This window comes from Bombyx mandarina, chromosome 26 (genome assembly GCF_030267445.1).
Source record: "Bombyx mandarina strain Sakado chromosome 26, ASM3026744v2".
Classification (NCBI taxonomy): domain Eukaryota; kingdom Metazoa; phylum Arthropoda; class Insecta; order Lepidoptera; family Bombycidae; genus Bombyx; species Bombyx mandarina.
In genome coordinates this window covers 6,369,275-6,394,552 of record NC_143232.1, presented here as the reverse complement: position 1 = coordinate 6,394,552, position 25,278 = coordinate 6,369,275, and the positions used below count along the sequence as shown (strand labels likewise).

Here is a 25,278-nt window from a genome sequence, read left to right as displayed (position 1 = left end):
AAGAGGTCCTACCATCAGTTTTTTGTCTTTAAAGCTGTTAGTTGCTCTCAATTATGAAAAATAGTATTATTATTCGCCAATAGATGTCGGAAAGAGTCATAAAGTTGATTATCGATAAAGTTGATTACACCTCTTGGGAATGAAAATAAGAAAAGCCTCGCCTCGGCCAACAGTTACATGTGATCTGAGGTTTACTTTTTTACTTTCCAAGGGCTGTATACTATTATTTTGTCCGATAAAGGCGGAAAGCGGCAACTTTGTTTAGCGCAGCGGGACGAGAGTTGCCACTTTCCGCCCGGAGGGGAAAAAATATAAATTAATCTTAAGCAATCAATCAAATGTAATCAAGTCTTAGTTATATAACTTTTTTATTTTTGTTGTTAATGCACTGTCAATTGCACCTATAATTGAGGTGACATCTGCCATGTACTTTTGTCAGTTGGTCAATGTTTTGCATTGATGATCACTTTGTTGGTGCAAACGAATAAATAAATGAATAAATAAAACACTTATCCAGGGGTCAAAGACTATTTGGTTTTCGCGATATTTTTGCAACTTTACAAAAGAGCAATTTAAATTTTGGAAAATTTATCGTAACCAAAAAAATTCTTTGGCTATTAAGTTCAATTAAAAACATGGAACTGTTGATGCTAATACCGAACAAAACTTACCTTTAATTATAAAGATAAAAATATGGCCAGAAGCCATTTCGGATAGAAATATTTTTTATTTTTTGCTGAGACTTTAATAAACATGTAAGTATACATTTTAATAATATTACATTACTTCATTTAAAAAAAACAAAATGTGTGCAATTCACACGCGGTAGAAGTGAAACCTTCCAAAATTAAAATACATTTATCCTAAACGTCTTAAGTATATGTAAAATTTTGTCATTAGTAAATAATTGTAAGGTAGCGCCCTCTGTGAATTGATATTTTAATTTCACGTATAATCCTAAATTAAAATTCACTACAAGAGCTTTCATACACACGTTAGTATTAAAAAATCTCACAGATGGCGCTGTATTAAATAGTATGTATATTTCTGTCTCATTCTTTGCTGGCTTCATCCTACACATTTTTGTATTTGTGTCTCTTACCTGTCGTTTTTTCCGTTGCATCCGGTTTGAAATCACAACGATTCTAAAGAAGTTTTCACTTCAAAAAGTGCACTTTCATTTGTAACAGAACTTATAGCTGAACTAGATACATATTTCAACAAGTAACGATTTGAAAGGTTGCAATCGGATATCCGATTTTGTTACCGACCAGCTGTGTAAGGTCGAGGTCTAGGCAGACTACCACCAATCCATCTCTTCCCGTGGATATCGTAAATGGTGACTAAGAGATTTAACGGGAAATGGGCAGCAGAGTTTCGAGTATAATATGGCATAGTACTATCACCAGCCGGCATTTCTGGTAGTCTGGTAGTTTGATAGTCTGGCAGTACGTATTCTGATCCCATACGGTCGCTGACAAGTTTCACATTGTGAAGTCTATAAGCTCCCAATACTACAACAATAAAAATAATAATTATACCTCTAATTTTTACCGAATAGACGAATATAATTGAAAAATCCTTTCACATTTAACGTCAACGCTATATCTCGTGTTATGGGTGTACCACAGACCAAACCTGAATAATATATATCACCTAGATCTCGAAAAGATATCAAATTCAAAAACATACATCACAATTATACTGACTCCGACACAACATCGATGTTGACCACACTGACTTGTAACTAGTGGTAGAACCTCTTGTAAGTCCGCGCGGGTAGGTACTACCGCCCCGCCTATTTCAGCCGTGAAGCAGTAATGCGTTTCGGTTTGAAGGGTGGGGCTGCCGTTGTAACTATACTTGAGACCTTGGAACTCATATCTCAAGGTGAGTGGCTGCACTTACGTCGTACATGCCTATGGGCTCCAGTAACCACTTAACATCAGGCGGGCTGTGAGCTCGTCCACCCCATCTAAGCAATAAAAAAAATAACAAAACTCAAATAAACACACAAGACGATCCACCGAAAGAAACAAAGTACATCGAATTAATAAAACAAACTACAAATTCGGCAGACGCGATGACCCAAGCGGAATTTTAGTCGGGAAGATAAAATACTGGAGGTCTAGAGGGAGCTGAACACAAGCCGCAAACGCTAGGAGTTGACGAGCAGTTTTTATTACAAGTCTCCCGCGGGATCTTTTCGCTTCGTTTAGGAACGCCATATACTTTCAGTTTCATAAAATATCCATTAAATCAATAAAGAAAACATTCCACACACTACATACCATGTATTTGACGCACACACGCGTGCATACTATTTATTGTCAAACTTCTGTTCTTGACGTCTGTTGTCAAATTGAGATATATATTGTTTGTCTTTGTTCATATTTTTTATAGTGTAGTCTTGGCGAAATTTGTGATTATAAAATACAATCATAATAGTGTACAAACTTACAATTCCAATTAATTATAGTCGAATTTCGACTACTGCGGGACCTCTAGTACAGTGGTTTTTACGGATGTTCCGTTATAACTACTGAACCATGCATCCGATTGACTTGAAACTTGGTATCCATGTAGAAAATAAATGTACTTAATGGATAGGCTAATATTTATATGAGGAGTGTTGGACTCCCTAATAACAATGACAATAATAATAATAATATTAATTTTAAATGCCCAGCGTAACGGGCGAGTACGGCTAGTTATAAATTACAGTTTTGTTTCAGAATTCCTTAAAAGCAAAAACAGGCTGCGATAGCGTCACATATCGTACCTCAATATAACGTCAAATTCTACAATACACCCATAAATGAGTCGTCTATTAATCAAAGGTGGCAATCTGTGCATTTGGACAAAAAAATGTTATTGATACAGATTGATTTGAATATAATCGTCTCCTTCAAAGAATACGGTTCAAAACCTGCATTAAATAAAGTATTAACTTAACCTGTTATTTATCTAAGATGTCGTTCAGAAGAGTTTTGTGACTGCCAATGGAATACAAAGTCAATAATTCTTTTTTCTGATTTACCAATAATTGTCCAAAAGTCACATTGCCGGCTTTGATAATAGTCGACTCAAATATCAGCTTGTATATACAAAATCAATTAGTTTACATAACACATCATTAATAATCAGAACAATAAATTTCATACGTAACTAGTTACAGATATTAGACAAAAACATCCAATTAATACGAATTGAAAAGCGCCTAGAATTCTCGGTATTTGTATCAAACTTTATGAATGTAATGAGCACAATTTGTATCAAAATTATTTGTAATACACTACACTAATGAAATACTCCGCTATGACTATTATTCCATTACTAGAGGTCCCGCAGTAGTCGAAATTCGACTATAATTAATTGGAATTGTATGTTTGTACACTATTATGAATGTATTTTATACTTCTATAATCACAAATTTCGCCAAGACTGCACTATAAAAAATATTAACAAAGACAAAACATATTCTATTCTTAATTTTTGACAACATATGACATGACGACATAGTATGCATGTGTGTGTGCGTCAAATATATGGATGGTATGTAGTGTGTGTAATGTTTTCTTTATTGATATAATGTATCTTTTATGCATTGTTTAAAAAAAAAATTAGCATTGTGCACTTCTTCTCTATATTCTCTATAAGTGTGGAAAATTTCATACTCCTCCGTCCGCGCAATTTTAGTAAAAAGGGATACAAAGTTTTTGCTTCACGTATTAGTATATAGATATCGAGAGATGAAAGGCTGTTTGGTTGAAGAAAGTTTAAATTTTGGAATAAAATATCATAATAAACAAACTTCTTCAGTTATTGCATGAGGTAAACTTAATTCAAATTCCATTAAAAACATCGTATTGTTGATACTAAAACCAAATAAAAAGCAAAGATATAATTAAATGTCGCTTATTAAGCGAAATATCTCTTTTTTTTTATTGCCCTTGTAGGCAGACGAGCATACGGCCCACCTGATGGTGAGTAGTTACCGTTGCCCATGGACTACAGCAATGCCAGGGGCAGAGCCAAGCCGCTGCATACCGCTTAATACTCTTCACAAGCCTTGTTTGAAGAAGGACATGTCTTAAAGCAAAATACCCATTCATCTCATGATATTGTTACCTTGGGATAGATAAAAATTCTACCGAATTACAAGTTAGCACTGTATTAACACTCAGAACACTTAAAACACTTTAAAATTCTCAATTCGCTTCAGATCCGTTCGCTGTTTCGCTTCGAGTAATTCCGATTACTGACTGACTGCGTGCCATCTATGCAACGCTTTTATAGTCGAGACAAAATCCCTAGAATCGTCGCGAATACTCCACAAAATTCGAGTATTGTGTGTTTCCGCTATCTGACAATAGATGGCGTTGTACTTCTCGAGCTAGCGGCTGGTGCTATCGGCTGGTACAAGCGGCTGGTGCTAAATGCTGGTGATAGCGGCTGGTGCTAGTTGCTGGTGCTAGCGGCTGGGGCTAGTTGCTGGGGCTAGTTGCTGGTGCTAGTGGCTGGGGCTAGTTGCTAGTGCTAGCGGCTGGTGCTAGCGGCTGGGGCTAGTTGCTGGGGCTAGTTGCTGGTGCTAGCGGCTGGTGTTAGTTGCTGGTGCTAGCGGCTGGTGTTAGTTGCTGGTGCTAGCGGCTGGGGCTAGCGGCTGAGGCTAGTTGCTGGTGCTAGCGGCTGGTGCTAGCAGCTGGTGCTAGCGGCTGGGGCTAGTTGCTGGTGCTAGCGGCTGGTGCTAAGCGCTGGCGCTAGCGGCTGGAGCTAGCCACTGGTGCTAGCGGCTGGTGCTAGTTGCTGGTGCTAGCGGCTGGTGCTAGCGGCTGGTGCTAGCGGCTGGTACTAGTTGCTGGTGCAAGCGGCTGGCGCTAGTTGCTGGTGCTAGCGGTTGCTGCTAGCGGCTGGGGCTAGTTGCTAGTGCTAGCGGCTGGTGCTAGTTGCTGGTGCTAACGGTTGCTGCTAAACGCTGGTGCTAGCGGCTGGTGCTAGCGGCTGGGGCTAGTCGCTGGTGCTAGCGGCTGGTGCTAAATGCTGGTGCTAGCGGCTGGGGCCAGTTGCTGGTGCTAGCGTCTGGGGCTAGTTGCTGGTGCTAGCGGCTGGTGCTAGCAGCTGGTGCTAGCGGCTGGAGCTAGTTGCTAGTGCTAGCGGCTGGGGCTAGCGGCTGGGGCTAGTTGCTGGAGCTAGCGTCTGGAGCTAGCCACTGGTGCTAGCGGCTGGGGCTAGTTGCTGGCGCTAGCAGCTGGCGCTAGCGGCTGGTTTTAGCGGCTGGTTTTAGCGGCTGATGCCAGCGACTGGTGCTAATGACTGGTGCGTTTCGGTTTGAAGGGCGGGGCAGCCGTTGTAACTATACTGAGACCTTACAATTTCTCAAGGTAGGTGGCATTTACATTGTTGATGTTTATGGGCTCCGGTAACCACTTAACACCAGGTGAGCCGTGAGTTCTTCGACCGATCAAAGCAACATAGAAAAAAAAAAGTCAACTTTTTTAATGGATGTAACGGATTGGCACCGTGGAGGATTATGACCACAACCCTCCAAAGAAAATCACAATCCCTACGAACACAAACACTAAACAAAATCATCAACTAAAAATATTAACATACAATGTTAAGACTCTATCTTCATACGAACGTTTATTGGAATTAGAAAAATGCTTAAGTACTATAAAATATGACATTAAGGGAATCTCAGAAGTAAGACGTCAAGGTTGTGAAATTAAAGAACATTAGAACTTTATACTCTGCTACAAGGGACAGACAGCAGGACAATATGGGGTGGGCTTCATAATAAACAAGACAATAAAAAACAATATCGAGAGCTTCATTGGTATATCAGAGCGCTTAGCTATACTCAACTTAAACATAGGAGACCATAAGATATCCATTCTGCAAGTCTACTTCCCTACGACAGATGCAAAAGAAACTGAAATTGACAAATTATATGAGTCAATTGAGAAAGCACTAACAACTACACACACACACACACACACACATATCATACTTATGGGCGATTTCAATGCTAAGGTAGGAGCGCCTAAAGAAAACGAAGATTTGGTCGTGAAAAAACATGGACACGGCACAAGGAATAGCAGAGGCTAGAAACTTGTGAACTTTGCGATCGAACATAAGTTGACAATAACAAATACCTGCTTTAAGAAAAACCCAAACCGAAAATGGACTTGGATTTCGCCGAATGGGCTTCACAAAAACGAGAGAGAAGTCGTCGTGGCCTAAAGGATAAGACGTCCGGTGCATTCGTTGTTGCGATGCACCGGTGTTCGAATCCCGCAGGCGGGTACCAATTTTTCTAATGAAATACGTACTTAACAAATGTTCACGATTGACTTCCACGGTGAAGGAATAACATCGTGTAATAAAAGTCAAACCCGCAAAATTATAATTTGCGTAATAACTGGTGGTAGGACCTCTTGTGAGTCCGCACGGGTAGGTACCACCGCCCTGCCTATTTCTGCCGTGAAGCAGTAATGCGTCTCGGTTTGAAGGGTGGGGTAGCCGTTGTAACTATACTGAGACCTTAGAACTTATATCTCAAGATGGGTGGCGCATTTTACGTTGTAGATGTCTATGGGCTCCAGTTACCACTTAACACCAGGTGGGCAGTGAGCTCGTCCACCCAAAAAAAAAAAAAAAAAAGAGAGATTGACTACATTCTCACAAACCAACCAAAATTATTTGAGAACCTCGAAGTTCTGAACCTGAACTACCCATCTGACCATCGTGCAATAAGAGGATCAGTAAAGCTCTCTAAACATAAACTAAGCAGAGCCCGATTTACCAATAAACAAGAATACCAACTTAGAAGCCTAAAGGAAATAGAAAAATATAAGGACAACCTTAAACTATAATTATCTGAGGCAGTTATCTACCAAACAAACGAAACGATAAATACTTGTTATGATAAAATCAGCAATGCTATTTCTGAAAACCTATAAGTTGCAAAAATAAACAAGAGAAATTATAAATATAAAATACCGCAAGAAAGAACTAAAAAATTGCTACAAAGAAGAAAAGTACTACAGTCAACCAAAAATAAAACTCGTTCCATGAAAAACACTAAGACATACTAAGATAAGAAAAACCACTAACGCGACCGACGCCCTAACTTATGCACTAAAACTAAAATGGAAATGGGCTGGCCATGTCGCGAGATATACAGACCAGAGGTGGACTGCGAAAGTTACATCTTGGAGCGGCCCAACGGGCAAGAGAAGTACAGGGAGACCACTAACCAGATGGGAAGACGATCTTATACGAACAGCTGGCCCAAACTGGGTAGACGTAGCAGAGAAGAGACGTAGAGACGCTTGGGCATCTTTGGAGGAGGCCTTTACCCAATCCGGGGTTCTTGCTAACTAAATTTTACTGCTTCATTACAAAACTCTCTTTTACATTCTAAATACTAATACATACATTTATATTTATTATTATTTTTTAAACTTTGTAAAAGCAAGAAATAAATGGCTTATTATTATTATTATTATTGTTATAACGGATTGGATATAACGAAGCTACATTCCAACCTCATCCCTGAGAACTATATAGATAGACTAATAGCTAATATTGGCTATCCGATCCGACGCATCATTCACCACGACCAGACATCGGATGTCATTAACTAACGCACACCGAAGAACGCGTAATGAACACGTGTCGCAACAATGACAACGCCGCCATTTGGGTGCCGACGTGCTTATTAAGATATTACAGGCTTACTGGCAAACGTAATTAAATGCGACGCAAGCACTTAAGAAATAATAATAATAATATAATTCTTTATTTGACACCACATGTACAGAGTAAGCATATAACACAAATAATAGACGGTGACAATAATTGGCGGCCTTATCGCTGAAAACGATATCTTCTAGACAACCCTGCAGGGTTATATATACTTATATATGATATATATACTTATATAAGTGTAAGATAGACTTACATACGAATAAATACAAATAAATACAAAAAATTGCAATATGTAAATACAAAATAAATAGCAAGTTGTACAGTTATATCGTAGGAGCCATATTATTGCGCAAGGTAGTGCGAAATACTTTAAATTGACTACAGGATAACAAAGATTTGGGTATTGTGAGGAACTGTTGCGAGTCTGAATTGGGCGTGAAAGCTTGTGCTGTCAAAGCATGTTGACAGTTTGGTTTTCGTAGGCACACCGACGGATAATCCTCTCGGAGTACTTGTCTTGAGCCACCGAAAAAGTCTTCTTCTTTTTCTCCACCTTATCCCACTAACTAGGTGGGGTCGGCACAGCGATTTTTTTCTATTCCATTCTCTTCTATCAGCCGTCATCTCGACACTCACTCCTCTCTCTCGTCATTCACACACCTTGCACTACCATTTCCATACATCTATCTCCTAGTCACACGCATCTTCTCTCTCGAAGCCACCGGAAAACCAGAACCAGAAATAGTCCAAGGGTCCGGCCACGCGAGTGCCCTCATAGGAAACAAAAGCACAAGTATCTTATCTTATACCTTTAAACGAGCAATTCTTGTATATACCTACGATTTTCATAAAATTTAGTATACAGGGGGGTAGTTTAGTATTTAGAATTTCGGGGGCGATAAATCAATCTAGCTACGATTTATTTTCAGAAAATGCTGTTTTTTTCGTGTTTTCAATAATCAACTTTATCGATGATCAAATTTATGATTCTTCCCGACATTTATTGGCGAATAATAATACTATTTTTACTGCTTTGAAGACAAAACAAGATGGCATTATAAAAAATAAAAAAGCCGAGCAAAGCTCGGTCATCATCTAGTCGAGACTAATATTACCTGGTATTAGTTTTGTCATCACAGCTCTGGCATTCAATTTCAAGAGCAATGCAAATTTAATTATTATTCACTATTATAGTTTTAATCGATCATTATTTTGATTTACAAGAAACATTGTAACTTCATTGGCAACGTAACAGAGATTTTTTATCGGATCTATCCCAATCCACATAAAGTCGTGGTGGGCGGTCGTGTGATATCTGTCTGAACGTGATTGAATCTGAAGACAGCCCGCAGTCTGTAAAATACAATTATAAACAATCCTCAACGTGAACTGACGGCGTGCGTCTTGCCATCGAACAATTAACCAAGTGTGAGGCGCGCCAAACAAAATCGCTCTGTACCCAATTTACCCGACCGTGCGAAGGGTTCATAATTAAAATTTATTGTTCGCTATATGACTGATAGTGGACTAGTACAGTATACGGTACATGAGCACTGTTTTCTGATTAAGACACTGAGCTGCTGGATTCTTTTTTTTATTGCTTATATGGGTGGACGAGATCACAGCCCACCTAGTGTTAAGTGGTTACTGGAGCCCATAGACATCTACAACGTAGACGCGCCACCCACCTTGAGATACAAGTTCTAAGGTCTCAATATAGTTACAACGGCTGCCCCACCCTTCAAAGCGAAACGCATTACTGCTTCACGGCAGAAATAGGCAGGGCGGTGGTACCTACTCGTGCGGACTCACAAGAGGTCCTACCACCAGTACTTACGCAAATTAATTTTGCGGATTTGATTTTTATTACACAACGAATAGCGCTTTTAAGACTCTCAGCATGATTGAGGGTACAAAACCGCACCGCAGATCACCGTTACGATGGACCCATCAAATAAAGGCAGCTCTAAATGGTCCCGTCAGCGACGACTTCAAGAGCACTCCTTTCTGATTAAGAAACTGAATTGCTGGATGCAATAGCGCTTTTTAAGACTCTCAGTATGATTGAGGGTACAAAACCGCACCGCAGATTACCGTTACGATGGACCCATCAAATAAAGGCAGCTCTAAATGGTCTCGTCAGCGACGACTTCAAGAGCACTCCTTTCTGATTAAGAAACTGAATTGCTGGATGCAATAGCGCTTTTTAAGACTCTCAGTATGATTGAGGGTACAAAACCGCACCGCAGATCACCGTTACGATGGACCCATCAAATAAAGGCAGCTCTAAATGGTCCCGTCAGCGAGTCTACGAGAAAGGCCTCGAGGAATGGCGACGTCTTGTGAAGCGCACCACCATCCAAACTGATAACCACGACCACTCTGCCAACAATGCAAGCGACTAAGAAGAGAAAGCCTAATGGTGCACATTCTGACAGCGTATGCCAAAACTGAAGTAAAGTGGTCACCGCCGTACATGATGTCGGGATGCTTTTTTTTTATTACTTAGATTAGTGTACGAGCTCACAGCCTACCTGATGTTAAGTGGTTACTCGAGCCCATAGACAAAATGCGCCACCCACCTTGAGATTCTGATTCTAAGCTCTCAGTATAGTTACAACGGCTGCCCCACCCTTCTAACCGAAACGCATTAATGCTTCACGGCAGAAATAGGTGATACCTACCCGTGCGGACTCACAAGAGGCTCTACCACCAGTAATTACGCAAGTTACAATATGCCCCTGACATACCCAAGCCACTATCCATTTTAATGGTATTTTAGAAGGAATATAACCTAACCTGAATCGCGCTAACACTATTTTCAAGAGGAGCTTGCATATTATACATATATACACAAATTCTGAACAATAAAGATCATCATTTTTTTATTTTTCATGAAACTATATGGACTGCTATCGCTTACTGACATCACTGTGAGCTAGAGCGTGTTTAAAATTATAAAATCTATAATGATTATTTACTGAAACATATGAATATTAATTTGAATGATATTTCTGTACGGTCGGAAAACATCACACCATACACTCGTTAAGTCTTGTGATTATTATAGACGTAAATTGAATTAAAATTACAAGGGCTCATTTTCGGCGCCGTCTTAGTTAACATGAGCTAAAAATAATACAAATAAAGCTTTAAATTTGTTCTGACCTTGATGACCTAGAGCTAGACTACCTAAGATAGATAGCCTGGAAATAAATCTGCCTTCGAAGCCGAAGTACCCTTGACCGGCCCTAATTAATGTTGGAAAAACCTTCGGTATTGATAGATGACCTTGAATTTGTCTTCTGAGATCTTTAAAGTGATTTAGAATCCAGTGGCTCTCAATCTAGACTCGAGAAAATGCAATAGAGCACCTTATTTATTGCATTTCTTTAAAGAATGCGTGTAACTAATGCTCTTATACATTAACGCACTTTGAAATACACGAAAGTTTTACAAACTCTCAACGAGACTGATCTACATAATCTGAGCCGACTAAGGATCTCAATTATACCAGTTTACCTCAGTGCTGGACCATAGAGTGTAATGAAATGCGATAATTTAAAAAAGGCTAAGCATTTTAATAATCAGATCACACTAGCTTCCACTGAACGTTGGCCTCTGAAATTGACCGTTTCCAAATATTGACTAGGTTTTGTAATCAGCCTTTGTAGCTCTAACAGCACGCGGCCGCCCCGATCTTGTCTGGTCTTCGACAGACGAAGTGTTATTGTATCTGTTGATAGTGCGACATACGAAAATACGGCTGATACCAAGATTTTGAAGTGTCTGGAATATGGCCGGCAACCCCATACTCACTTTGTGCAAGACGATCACTGCTATCCTATTTTCTTTAACACCACATTCCATTTTTTAATTTGATAATGAACACAAAAAAATATGTGACGCAAAATCTAAAAAAGTTTTTAAAATAATATATGTACGTGTTCTAAATTCAAAATAATTAAAAAGTTGAAAAAAGGAAGAGTTTTTATGTGACAGTATTTATGGCCAGACTAGTTAGAGTATAGACCAGCAGTGGAGGATAGCTGAGGACCGAGTTTCGTAAGACCACGTACCGTTGGACGTTTTCTGGAGACCAAACTGTTCTTTCCACGAACGTTTTTATAACGGATACGTTTTTATAATGTCATAAAACTTTTCCACTTCATTTTTCACCGCCAACGGACGTAATTACATGAAACTTTCGACTTGGGGTCCGAAATTAAAGAATTCTGGACAAGGCCGGGACCCGTCGAGCCGTCTTTGTTGTCATTTAAAGCACTTCAAATATTTACGATTAAAAACAAAAACTTTCACCTGTGTCCTTTCGAAAGCTAATGAAAATTCTTTTGTTTTTGTTCTGTTGTGGGTCTGTCTTTGTTTTTAATGGAAACTTTTCGTTTTAATCGTCGAAAGCGCGAGCTTAGAATCAATCAGACTTAATTAGATTTGTTTACGATTAGTTTTGTTAACTTATACACTTATGGTTCGAAACTTTTTTTCAGTCTCTTTTTTGAAGTCGTCGTGGCCTAAAGGATAAGACGTCCGGTGCATTCGTATGTAGCGATGCAACGGTGTTCGAATCCCGCAGGCGGGTACCAATTTTTCTAATGAAATACGTACTCAACGAATGTTCACGATTGACTTCCACGGTGAAGGAATAACATCGTGTAATAAAAATCGAACTCGCAAAAATTATAATTTGCGTAATCACTGGTGGTAGGACCTCTTGGGAGTCCGCACGGGTAGGTACCACCACCCCGCCTGTTTCCGCCGTGAAGCAGTAATGCGTTTCGGTTCGAAGGGTGGGGGTATCCGTTGTAACTATACTGAGACCTTAGAACTTATATCTCGAGGTGGGTGGCGCATTTACGTTGTAGATGTCTATGGGCTCCAGTAACCACTTAACACCAGGTGGGCTGTGAGCTCGCTCATCCATCAAAGCAATAAAAAAAAAGTCACTCGAAATAATTATAATCTCATTTGCACGAGTAATCGTAATCGAAAACGAATCATATAATTTATTTACGGCTAAAAACACAAGAAGCCATTAAAATTAATAAACTCCTGTAGTATTTATATTCTATGCCCCGACTGAAATAACTTTAAAACAATTGGACAATGCTCACTAAAAAGGAACCAATATTTATATATATCCGAAAATGCCGCGGTATCATTTTTTTTTTGGTTGGTATGGCATTTTGCGAGCTCGCATGGATAGGTACCACCATTCTGCTTATGTCAGCCGCGGAGCAACCATGCGCTAATGAACCACGCAGCGATGACTATGAATGAGCTCCTCTTATCAATTAGGAGCAATTGAGTTGTAAAGTCCCACACCAATTTAAGATATTAAAATATGAAATAAATTTAAAAAAGATCAACTTCGATCGATTTATTGTTCTCATTTGAAGGATTCCTTGTTCGAAAATAAACGCGTAGGTTCGTAGCGAAAGCTCTAAAACTCGTGTTTTATGATGATAAGTGGACGTCACCTTGTAATGCTGGCTTCAACTAAGATCATACTTACAATATATACGTGAGAATGAGGCGCTCGCTCCTGGCCTTTTCATTTTTCATTATTATTATTATTATTATTTTACTTATTTTTCCTTTATTGTAAAGATTGTAATTTATTTAAAAGAAAGAAAATATTTGAGAAAATACAAAAAAAAAAAGCCCGCCTAGTTTGTTTCGCCGGTTCTTCTCAGGACTGTGGCTTTTTTTTGGAACCGGTGGTAGAGTTAACATCGTTATTTATATTTTGACATTCAACAAGTGTGTCATACTGACATCTAAGTTGAAATAAATGATTTTGTATTTTGAATAACCGTGAGTTTATTTAAATTTGCTAATGTTACACGCCGAATTTTGTAAATGGATGACCAATACAAATTTCTTAGCGCCATTAACCATGACTTCCAAGTTTCGTTAGACTTTCCAAGTTCCTTATGTATTGAAACGACCATGTACCGTTGACCACTGTTTATTAATAAATATCAAAACACCCTCAACACAAATTCACTGGTGGCAGGACCTCTTGTGAGTCCGCGCGGGTAGGTACCACCACGCAGCGTATTTCTGCCATGAAGCAATAATACGTTTCGGTTTGAAGGGTGGGGCAACCGTTGTAACTATACTGAGACCTTAGAACTTATATCTCAAGGTAGGTTGCGGCATTTACGTTGTAGATGTCTATGGGCTCCGGTAACCGCTTAACACCAGGTGGGCCATGAGCTAAGCAATAAAAAAATACAAAAAAATCACGGGTACAAATGTAACGCTTTTTGCGAAGCTTAAATTAAATTTACAATTAATATTTGTAATAGTTGGTCCCCTTTAGCTTAACAACATCCAATTTAACTTGAACAAAAGGAAGTTGGTTATCGATTTTAAAGTTTGAAATCGTAAAGGTTTTATCTGTTATGAAATGAAATTGAAAAGTTCGAGTATCTCTTCTCTAGAAGTGATAAAGTAAGTATACCATTTAAATGGACCGTAATCCATTATAGAATTTTTTTTTTTTTTTTATAAACAATCACGCCACGTTCACTGGTCCCGTTATAAGTTCGTAAAGAACTTGTGTTACAGGTACCAGATAACGGATATAAATGTAACATTTTTCCATCCATAACCTTGGAAAAGACATTTATATTTATCATACAAATATCTTCCCTTGGCGGGATTCGAACCCGCGACCCCCTTATGTAGTGACCATGTCACTTACCACTACACCAGACGGCCGTCAAATGATTCGAAATTATTCTAAATTACGTTATGATTCTTTTTTGCTGAATCAAATGGCAAGACGATAAGATGGGCCACCTGCTTTCAACGTATCATCCCAAATACACAACAAACTGACTACAGATGTAGTTATAAATTATTTACCTTCGGGAAAACTTGGAACTTTATCGGGATACGATGACACCCGAACTGTCAATGAATGATCGTACTAAACGAGTGACATTTCCATATCCATTATTAAGGAACTTTATTGCTTAGTGTCAAATGTCAAAATGAATAATGTCATTGTATAATATATTAAAACCATAACAATATTACGCAAAACGGGATATTTACAAGTTTATTATACCAAATGAGTTCTTTTTTTTTTATTGCACTTGTAGGCAGACGAGCAAACGGCCCACCTGATGGTGAGTGGTTACCGTCGCCCATGGACTTGAGCAATGCCAGGGGCAGAGCCAAGCCGCTGCCTACCAGTTCCCGATATTTTTAATTAATAATTGTTATGTTCGTGACCACGTTATTTTAAAATCATAATTATGTTACAACCCCCTTCTGTAGGCCCAGAGGCAAAAGTCCAATGCGCTGATTGAACCAGATATACTCCACTTTCAACACTTCTTTCCACGTTGCTATCCACACACCCGAGGATAGGCAGGAGCGTCGCAGGATAATCCAGGAGAAAGTCATTAGAAGAGGCCACGACCATCAGCATTGCGGATTATCGGCGCAAGGAGGATCGCCACTAAGCATGAACTGATGGATTTTAAGCAACTTCTGAATAGCCACAGACAGAACATGATGAGTATACCGAGGTTTGGCCGTAAAACGGCAGCTAACTATTTCTCCACAAAAAGCATCGCATTGGTGGTAGGACCGGTGGTAGGAGCTCTTGTGAGTCCGCACGGGTAGGTACCGCCACCCTACCTATTTCTTCCGTGAAGCAATAATGCGTTTCGGTTTGAAGGCTGGGGCAACCGCTGTAACTATACTTGAGACTTTAGAACTTATATTTCAAGGTGGGTGAGGCATTTACGTCGTAGATGTCTATGGGCTCCAGTAACCACTTAACACCAGTGGGCTGTGAGCTCGTCCATCCATCTTAGCAAAAAAAAAAACTAGTCTGAGTTTACCTATCAAATTTATATATTTTTTACTTTTAGCCACAAAACCCCGATCATTACAAATTACTTTATTGATGAAGCAGTAGAGACGAATGAGTCAGGGCTGCCGAAAGTATACTATGGTAATTTTGTAGCTTGATACTGATAGCTTATTGTTTTAAACTATCTAATACTGTTAGTTTAACGGATTCTTATCACGACATTCACTTTTAATGAGTTCCCGATATTGTTGTTTAGTATCGTGATCGTCACGTCATTTCGGATCCTCGCGATCCACTAACGGTGCTTTTAGGTACCTCAAGTACCTGTCATCGTTCTCGTCGAATCCTTCGTCGTAAGCGAGTAAATTAACCCACAGACACAGCTCACTGAGTTTCTCGTCGGATCTTTTCAGTGAGTCGCGTTTCGGATCCGGTGGTAGGATTTGCGAAGCAAGACTCTTGCTAGGGTTCGTGTTGGCAACGTCGTCAGGTTTGAGCCCCGTGAGCTCACCTACCAGTTAAGGTTACGCTGAAATAGCCTCTCAAGGCTATCAGCTAAGCTAGGAAAAAAAAGAAAAAAGTGATCATTGTCCACTTTTTTTCCTACCTATGCTGATAGCCTTGAGAGGCTATTTCAGCTTCTCCTTGACGTGTAGGTGAGCTCACGGGGCTCAAACCGGGAGTGCTGTTAACATTGGCCCTTTTTTTTTTTTTTTCGGGTAAGAGGGCCGAACCTCCTACGAGGTCCCCGCGCAAAAGGGGCGCGCGGGGTATGAACATTGGCCCTAGCAAGAGCGGTGCTTCGCAGAATTTACCACCGGATCAAAAACACGACCCGGAGAAGATCCGGCGAGAAACTCAGTGGGCTGTGTCTATGGGTTAATTTACTCGTCGAGCCCTTCATCGCAAGCGACGGGTTCGGCGAGGATGGTGACCGGTGCTTGAGGTACCTTAAAGCACTGTTAATGAATCGGGAGGATCCGTAATGATATGTTCACTGAATAGCCACTCGCGGCCTTGGATTTCTCAGGGAAAACTTGGTTTTCTTCTTTGGTCTGCACATGGTACATTCCTAGATAATTAGCAATATTCTGCATGTGTCTGTCTTCAGCATTTGTTACCGGATATATTACACTAACTAACACGAGATCGGTAGCGGACTACAAATCATCAGAGAAGACAAACAGACAAGCCCTGTTTACGAATTAAACGCAATTAGATATCCTAAGCTGCCATAGCAACCCTGAACGTCTGACCATCACGTTTCAATCCAATCAAAATGTAAATTCACATCGGAGTTGCCTGTTTTGAGGGATATATCGAGTTTCGTTAATTACACCAACAATGGCCCGGTTTAATTTGTGCGTCGTAATTGCCTTGTTAGCAGAGGTTTTTACCACATACCCTAGCGGCTCTCGAACGGTTATAATATAAACATTGGATTTTCGTTAGCAGATGAACTGGGAACCGATCACCCAGAGTGAAACAAAGGTCGAATATAGGAAATAGAAGTAAAAGTGTACTTATAATGCTGCGATAGTGACCAATCGTTTCTTCGAGCTGTTGTGTCAAAAGGTCGGTAATTTAAGTCGTTTTTATTCTGCCCACCACCATTATATACTGTCAGATTTCTGTGCGCATCGGCGACCATAATTTCCTCCTGATTCAGGAGAAGTGACCGAAAGCTATGTCTGAAATAAAGAACTTTGAAAGATAATTGCTGTTGTAAAAATTACTTTACGCCAAATCGATCATCAAAAAGGTTTCATGACTTACAAACCTTGAAAAAATGACATTGATGTACTTTCCATATCTTCTACTTGAAATCTACCATGTATATCTTTTATTAAATTGTAACTTCTTGTTTTTAATACGCTTTTATTAGCTTCAGACGTATGTATGTTAGTATGTAACGGAAATCAAATTAGTATATAACGGAATTTTTGAACATGATTTTGACCCCCTTCAAAACGTCGGATTAACTCGAAATTTGGTATACGTATTAAGGACCGATGACAATTCACTATCAAAAAAAAATTTAAAAAAATTATAAATAAAATTTAAATTCAACTAAAAAATGAAAAATAAATAATAGTTTAAAAAAACTAACAAAATACGCTTTTATAGAAAATCCAATTCAATCCAATCAAAATTTAAGTACGAGCACTAGATCCTGTGCCCATTTAAAAAACATTATCTCTGTTTCGGATCCAGTATAGTCTAAACAACATATATTATGTACTGTATCATTACGAATGCGATACGAAAATGAGTTTGATGCGGAATATCAAACTCCTAGATCTGAATTCAGGAAGGCTTGTATCGTATATGGCATGTATGAACGCTATTTCTCACAAGAACGCTATTGAAATTTCCAATGCAATGCCTTTAGGATGACATTACATTAAATGATCTACGCTTTGCTATAACGTAAGTATTTCGTTACTATCCACATTGTCGGATGAGTATGCGAGCGCCTGAAATGAAACCCTATCGTTGCTCAAGGACATCAGCTTACTAGTTCAATCGTTTGTTTTTATGATTGAAAGATTACTGGTGGCCCGGAGGTCTTTTCAGTTTCACCAGGACAGGTGGACGAGCAAAGACTCAGCCAGGAGGGGTGGGATTTGCTAACAACTGCCCGAGCGCCTCCAAAGGAGATCTAACAACTCAAGAGCAATTGCTTCGCGAATAAATCTACTACCAGATCGGAATCGCGACCCGCTAAGATCCGGCGAGAAACTCAGCGGGCTGATGCATAGGTTAGGTTGCACGTCGACCTCTTTGTCGAGTTCGACGAGTACGGTTACCGGAGTTCCTAAGCCTACTCCTACTGATAGAGCTGAAGACGTCTAATGCAAAGATAATTGTATCTGATGGATCCGTAAGAACGTGTCTAGGACGCCGACGGTGACTGGCTCCTCCATTATCAGAATTCGGGGAGTAGTCAGCGGCGGCAACGATAAGGCGATTATCGTGACGCATAGCCTAATCAAAGTACCGTTCTGACGCTGACTTCCTGTATTTCCAGATTGATTCGAGGCCCAAGTCGTCGTGTAGGTCAACAGTTCAATCTTGCCAAATGGTGGAGTGGCGCCTTATAATATGGAATTCTTGGAGTATTGATTCACTAGTCCTCGTGACAGTCCATGGTACGCGTAGCATCTTTCTTCAGCAGCAGCTCCGAGAGCATAATATCGCATATATATGTCGCAATTTTATAAAGTACGGAATGAGGGCTGTTAACGTAGGATTTTGAACAGTTCAATCCACGGTTAGTGCATTTGGTGATAGCCCTACTCAGTTTCTCGCCGGATCTTCTCAGTGAGTCACGATTCATTCGTCATGTTTCATCATCATCATTATCAACAGCCCACAGTCGTCCACTGCTGGACATAGGCCTCTCTCAATCTACACCAAGCCCACAGTCGTCCACTGCTCTACATAGGCCTCTCCCAATCTACACCATCATGTTTGCTACGCTATTATTATACCATAGCATATCTCCAGTAAGGCCCAACGTTTACCGTCCAAAGCTCGATAGTTACGCTTGATCGGTGAGCCGAGAACGAATTCCGTTTACATAATTGACTAAACAGATGTCATTGCTTTTTGACATGAGCTACACAAGCACATTGTTTGTTGTGGCGAAATTGTCCGCGAGCACGGAACGACCTACTGACCTTAAGTAGATCTTGGTGAGCTAGCTGTACGCTAATTACTTCCTCTTTTTGTCAGCTTTCATACCTGTACTGGTGGTAGAACCTCTTGTGAGTCCGCACGGGTAGGTAGGTACCACCACCCTGCCTGTTTCTGCCGTGAAGCGGTAATGCGTTTCAGTTTGAAGAGTAGCCGTTGTACTGTAAAAACTGAGACCTTAGAAATCATATCTCGAGGTGGGTGGTAGCATTTACGTTATAGATGTTTATGGGTTCTGGTGACCAGCAATAAAAAAAAGACATCAACCACGGAAATTCCACTATCGTCCTTGAGACGTGAGTTTTAAATCTCATTTCTGTAATACAACGCCAAACCCACCCTTAAAACTCGAATGCCTTAGCTACTTCAAGGCATAAGTAAGCAAGGTGTTCCATACGGACCTGTGTGGACTTACAAAACGCCCTCCCACCGATAGATATGGTATCTTATTCCAGTTAATATTCACCTGGTATTAAATGACAAACGGAGTGAATTCGGATGCGGGGACACAACTTGAGATTTACGGCCGACTTCCGAATTACTCTAATAAGTTCTTTGACCATTCCAAGAGGAACATAGAGAACTAGGTATGCGCTTTAAGCAGTAATTGGAAGAAGGAACTACCCAGCCATGCGGGCTTGTAAATACCTCACGAGTAATTTTGCATTTTTTAATACGCTTTTATTAGCTTCAGACATATTTTGTATGTAAAGGAATCTTTGAACATGATTTTGACCTCTTCAAAATGTGGGATTAACTCGAAATTTGGTATACTTATTAAGGACCGATGACAACTGAAAATAAAAAAAATAGAAAAAAAAATTATTAAAAAAATTGAAATTCAACTAAAAAATTAAAAACAAATAATAGTTTAAAAAAACTAACAAAATACGCTTTTATAGAAAATCCAACTAAAAAATTTAAAATAAATTTTAATAAATTTGAATTAGTGTAAGAAAAATGATTTTATTGTAAAAAAAAAGCGTAGGGTGCATGGTATAAAGTTATAAATATTTTATGAACAGATTTAGATGAGTAGAAGGGTTATTTTGATAATATCCTGAAAAGCACCCCACGCCTTTTTACAATAAAATCATTTTTTCTTACACTATTTTTAATTCAAATTTATTAAAATTTATTATTATTGAATCATGTTATTGATCCATCGCAGATTAATTCGCGACCATGCCTTAGAGACCGCTATTTACAAATATTGATGCATTTCTCTGAGATCTCAACACCGGCAAAGATAACATCACATTTAGACTTCGCATAGCACTTTCGTGAGAATGTGGTCTGCTACATGTTGACGTTGTCTAATCCTAAATACAGTGGTGAAGACGAAGATTACGCAACGGCTAGAAAATCGGGTGACAGGCAGATTTATTGGAATGCTAATAGTGATCGACGGCAAAAACATGACCTTCATCAAAAGGGATTCAAACCGAGACGTGGACGCAATGACCGAATATGCTAACAGAGTCAATGCTTACTGTTTGGGGCGAAAGTTAGGGCATACTGAAATATTTGTTCTACCACCACTGCACAAAAATCTATTGCTACCACATCTTACACCTCTTGAAAGAAGCCATGTCTATAGCAACTGTCATGGTTTTTTTTATTGCTTAGATGAGTGGACGAGCTCACGGCCCACCTGGTGTTAAGTGGTTACTGGAGCCCATAGACATCTACATCGTAAATGCGCCACACACCTTGAGATAAGTTCTAAGGTCTCAGCATAGTGACAGCAGCTGCCCCACCCTTCAAACCAAAACGCATTACTGCTTCACGGCAGAAATAGGCAGGGTGGTAGTACCTACCCGTGCGGACTCACAAGAGGTCCTACCACCAGTGATGAACCACCAGTGGTTACTGGAGCCCATAGACATCTAGAACGTAAATGCCACTACCTACCTTGAGTAGTTCCGACATAACTAATCTCAGCCATAATAGCGACAGCATGTAAACTAATTAATTATATGCCATAAACGCATTTACTAAAAATTTGACTTGGTGCTCTATTAGTTTACTAACTCGGCGCGCTAGCCGTCCTTATCTAGGCGTGACTTCACAGATCACAGGAAATTCACAATTAAACGTTCAGTTTTGGTTAATGGCTCGCTATGGTTAGTTAGAGAAATTTGGAAGAATTTTTTTAACTAAGGACAAGTACTTTCTTTATATAAGTTATAGAGGGTAAAAGAAAGGCAGAGAAGTAAGGAGAGCCAGCTTAAAACAAGATCAAAAAGTATCCACCTCTAAACAGAAAATTATTGGTGGAAGAATCGCTAAAATAAGGCTAGTGTAGAAAATGATATGAATATAACCGTTTTTATGGGATGAAATGGTTGGGTGTTAAGTGGTTACTGGAGCCCATAGACATCTACAACGTAAATGTGCCACAAACTTTCAGATATAAGTTCTAAGATCTCAGTAAAGTTACAACGGCTACCCCACCCTTCAAACCGAAACGCATTACTGCTTCACGGCAGAAATAGGCGGGGCGGTGGTACCTATCCGTGCGGACTCACAAGAGGTCCTGCCACCAGTAAGCGTCACGACTTGTGTAGTTAAAAAAATGCAGTATTTTTTTTTTTTTTTTTTTTTTTCCTGCCACTTAGCAATCTGTTTCTTCTAAAACAATAATCTAATTTGATGTCAGATTTTCATCAGGAAAAGTTGAGTTATCCGAGTTGTGTCCCCAGTGGTACCATTCTCATCTCCTATCTGCAAATATTTTTGCTAGGTCTGGTATCTACTCCTTTTCAGGCGAGAGTATCTTAGGCTGCCCTCCCTCTGCAGCTCTGCAGCTAGCTGATTAACGTGTTGGTTTAGTCGTGTTTGGTAATTCTTGCTGTATGTTTCAATTTCTTCCTTCACTGTTCTAAGATTCAAATCCAGATCTACATATTTGTTGCTTATGTATGGGGGAATGTTGAACGTGGTTCTCATTGTTTTGCTTTAAAACCGCTCTAGTATTTCTACATTACTGTGACTGGTAGCGTCCCATACCTGTATGCCATAGGTCCATACAGGCTTCAGTATTGTTTTGTCTTTCTTTCTTTCTTTCTAGTCGTTCCCTCAATGCTGAGGATCGTGACTGTATGTCAATCTTCTCCACTCGGTCCGGTTCTGCGCCATATGTACCGCTCCCCATATCTGGCCTCCAGTCACCTCCTTGAGTTGGTCAACCCATCTAGCTGGCGCTCTTCCTCTAGCGCGCTTCCCCTCCATTTGTCCGATAATTGTGAGTTTCTCCAGGCTGTGCAATGAGGATCGCATTATGTGCCCAAAGAAACTCCGGATCCTTTCCTGGTCATAGCACTTTTAGCCATCCCGATACGGCGTCCGATTTCTTTCTCGCAGTTACCACTGTTAGAGACCAGCGACCCCAAGTATATAAATTCCTCCACTTTCTCATAATCCTTGAGTGCATTTGATTTGTAACGTATTTAAAATCTCAACTATTTGTTTTTATTACTATTTACGTAGCAAGTGTTTTCTATTCTTCTTAATTTAATATCCCACTCTAATAATTTGTAGCGCTGTTTTTTTTAATCTATCGACTTTGTACTATGGCAGGGGACAGTTTGAATACACTGAGATGGTGCTCCATTCTTCTACGTTCCATGGAGCTAGTTCCGATATGAACGTTATGCTATCAATTCAAAATAATTTATAGCGCTATGCCTGGAAATTTTGTAATCTAGTCAAGGGTGTTTTTTTAATTTACTTGGTTTAATTTTCTTCCGGTGTTAAGTAGTTACTGGAGGACATGAGCATCGTAAGTCCAGAACGTTGCCGCGTGTTTTAAGACATGAGGTGGAATTCTAATAAAACGGCTATCTATCTTTCAAACCGAAAAGCGTGATTACACTTGCGTCAGATATAAACGTAACGATTGCACCATTGGTGTGAGCTGATACTTTCCCAAATGAATGCTCAAAAGAGGAATTAACAGAGCTCTCTAGTAGCAGATGAATTCTATGCAGAATAAATGAAATGTGATAAAATTTGAAATGTCGTTTTCAAGGTAACCTATAAATATATTTAAACATGCCGTAGATACATGCCGATATCTTCATTATTTCTTGACATAATGGGCGTATGGTCAAGGGCGGATCCAGCTTTGGTGCCAGGAGAAGGTCACATAGTCATGGTCAAGTCAAAAACTTATAATTTAATTTTGATAACAATAGATACAAGTAAAAAGTAGGTATTTTATTAATGTACGTAAGTACTGTACTTAAACATATTTATTCTTTGTTGTACACTTGAAAAACTTAACACATAATAACTTGTACATATACACGTACATATTGTCATCTTCTCTTGAAGACATCCAGAGAAGCACTATCACGCCCGGAATGAGGCAGCTTATTTATATTCCATAACCGTGGTCTTAAAATCATTATGTTCAATATGTGGTCCACCTAGGTCCTGGAACCAGCTCGGGGGGGGGGGGGGGAGGTCATGACCCCCCCCCCTGCATCCGCCCTTGCGTATGGTAGTTAATCGTGCGAAGAGATCGCGCAGCACTAAACTATGACAATTCCGAGATGTTTTCGCTCTTCCTAAATCAGTGTGCTTAGTAGTGAAAGTTTTTTAACGTTCTCTATAGCGTAAAAGTTAGCCCAATTTTGTATGCAGTTGGAACAGCGCCCCTAGCGGCAAAGATAGGCAAACGCATTCGCATGTATCCCATTCCATACAAATATGAGTTAACTTTTACGCTATCGAGAACGTTAAAACACTCGCACTAAGCACACAGACAACAAATGTGTTTCGATTGCACTCGAGCGATGACACCTCGAAAGTCCTCGAATGGAGGCCACGGATGGGGACAAGGAGCGTGGGGCGTCCTCCAACCAGGTGGACTGACGACTTAGTGCGCACGGCGGGAAGTCGTTGGATGCGGAAGGCGGAGGACCGCATTATGTGGAAGGCATTGGGGAAGGCCTATGTCCAGCAGTGGGCAGATAAAGGCTGATGATGATGATGACACCTCGACTCTGCCGAAGCACAGCACCCGAAGTAAACCGATGTTTGCCGATTAGTTACGGCTCGTAATAGTTCCCAGCAATCTATACTAATATAATTATAAATCTACAGTAGTTTTTACGGATGTTCCGTTATAACTACTGAACCATGCATCCGATTGACTTGAAACTTGGTACCCATGTAGAAAATACATGTACTTAATGGATAGGCTTATAGGGATATTTATATGAGTGTTGGACTCCCTACACCAGTTGCGGGGGCGTTAATGGTGAGAATCTTTGTGGGGGTGAGAAATAATAATGTTAATTTTAAATGCCCAGCGAAACGGACGGGTACAGCTAGTCATTTATAATATTTATGTATTAAGCATTATCTCCCGCTCAATGGAAGATCTTCCCTTTGTCGTTTCTCGGTAGAAATCCACGTGAGGAGCTGTCATCAAAATCTCCAATACCGGTACACCAGGAGACTATATTCTAAATCTGACTAGGTAAATGAAGTTATGACTACACATTAACAACCAAAGGTCCAAGATTAATATCGCTTACAAATTGTTGGAGTTCAAATCATGAATAAATTAATGTGACAAATCCTTCTCTGACGGTCCACCGACGAGCAGCCGTTGAAACTGTCGAAGCTAATCCTTGACGTTGCCTCAATAGATTGTTCTAGAAATTACCGTTTCGTGATCTCGGTTTATTTAATATTAAGTTTGTTTCGGGCGTGAACTGTATTTTGTGCTAGCTTCAATAAAACCTTGATTCAGATCTAAGGGTTTTTAAATAAATAGAAGAGAAATCAAGAAAGAAAACAAGAGAAATCTCTTGATGTAAAACAAATAACACGTGTACGTACAGGACCAGATTATTTTGTGCAACAGCTACTAATACTCACTAATTGTGTTGCCATACCTACCGGTGTGCTGCCACACTAAAAACATTTTTAAAAAGTGTCATGTTTAGGATTGCCCTAAACAAAATGAACATGGAATAAATGAGTTCTTGATCCGA

The 25,278-nt window shown here is 39.8% G+C and overlaps 1 long non-coding RNA gene across 1 annotated transcript in view; it reads left to right on the top strand.

Annotated features, from left to right (window-relative positions):
• The window catches only part of LOC149499796 (uncharacterized), a 588,308-nt gene that overhangs the window by 504,949 nt on the left and 58,081 nt on the right, over positions 1 to 25,278 (top strand). The gene's annotated exons all lie outside the window — the stretch shown is intronic.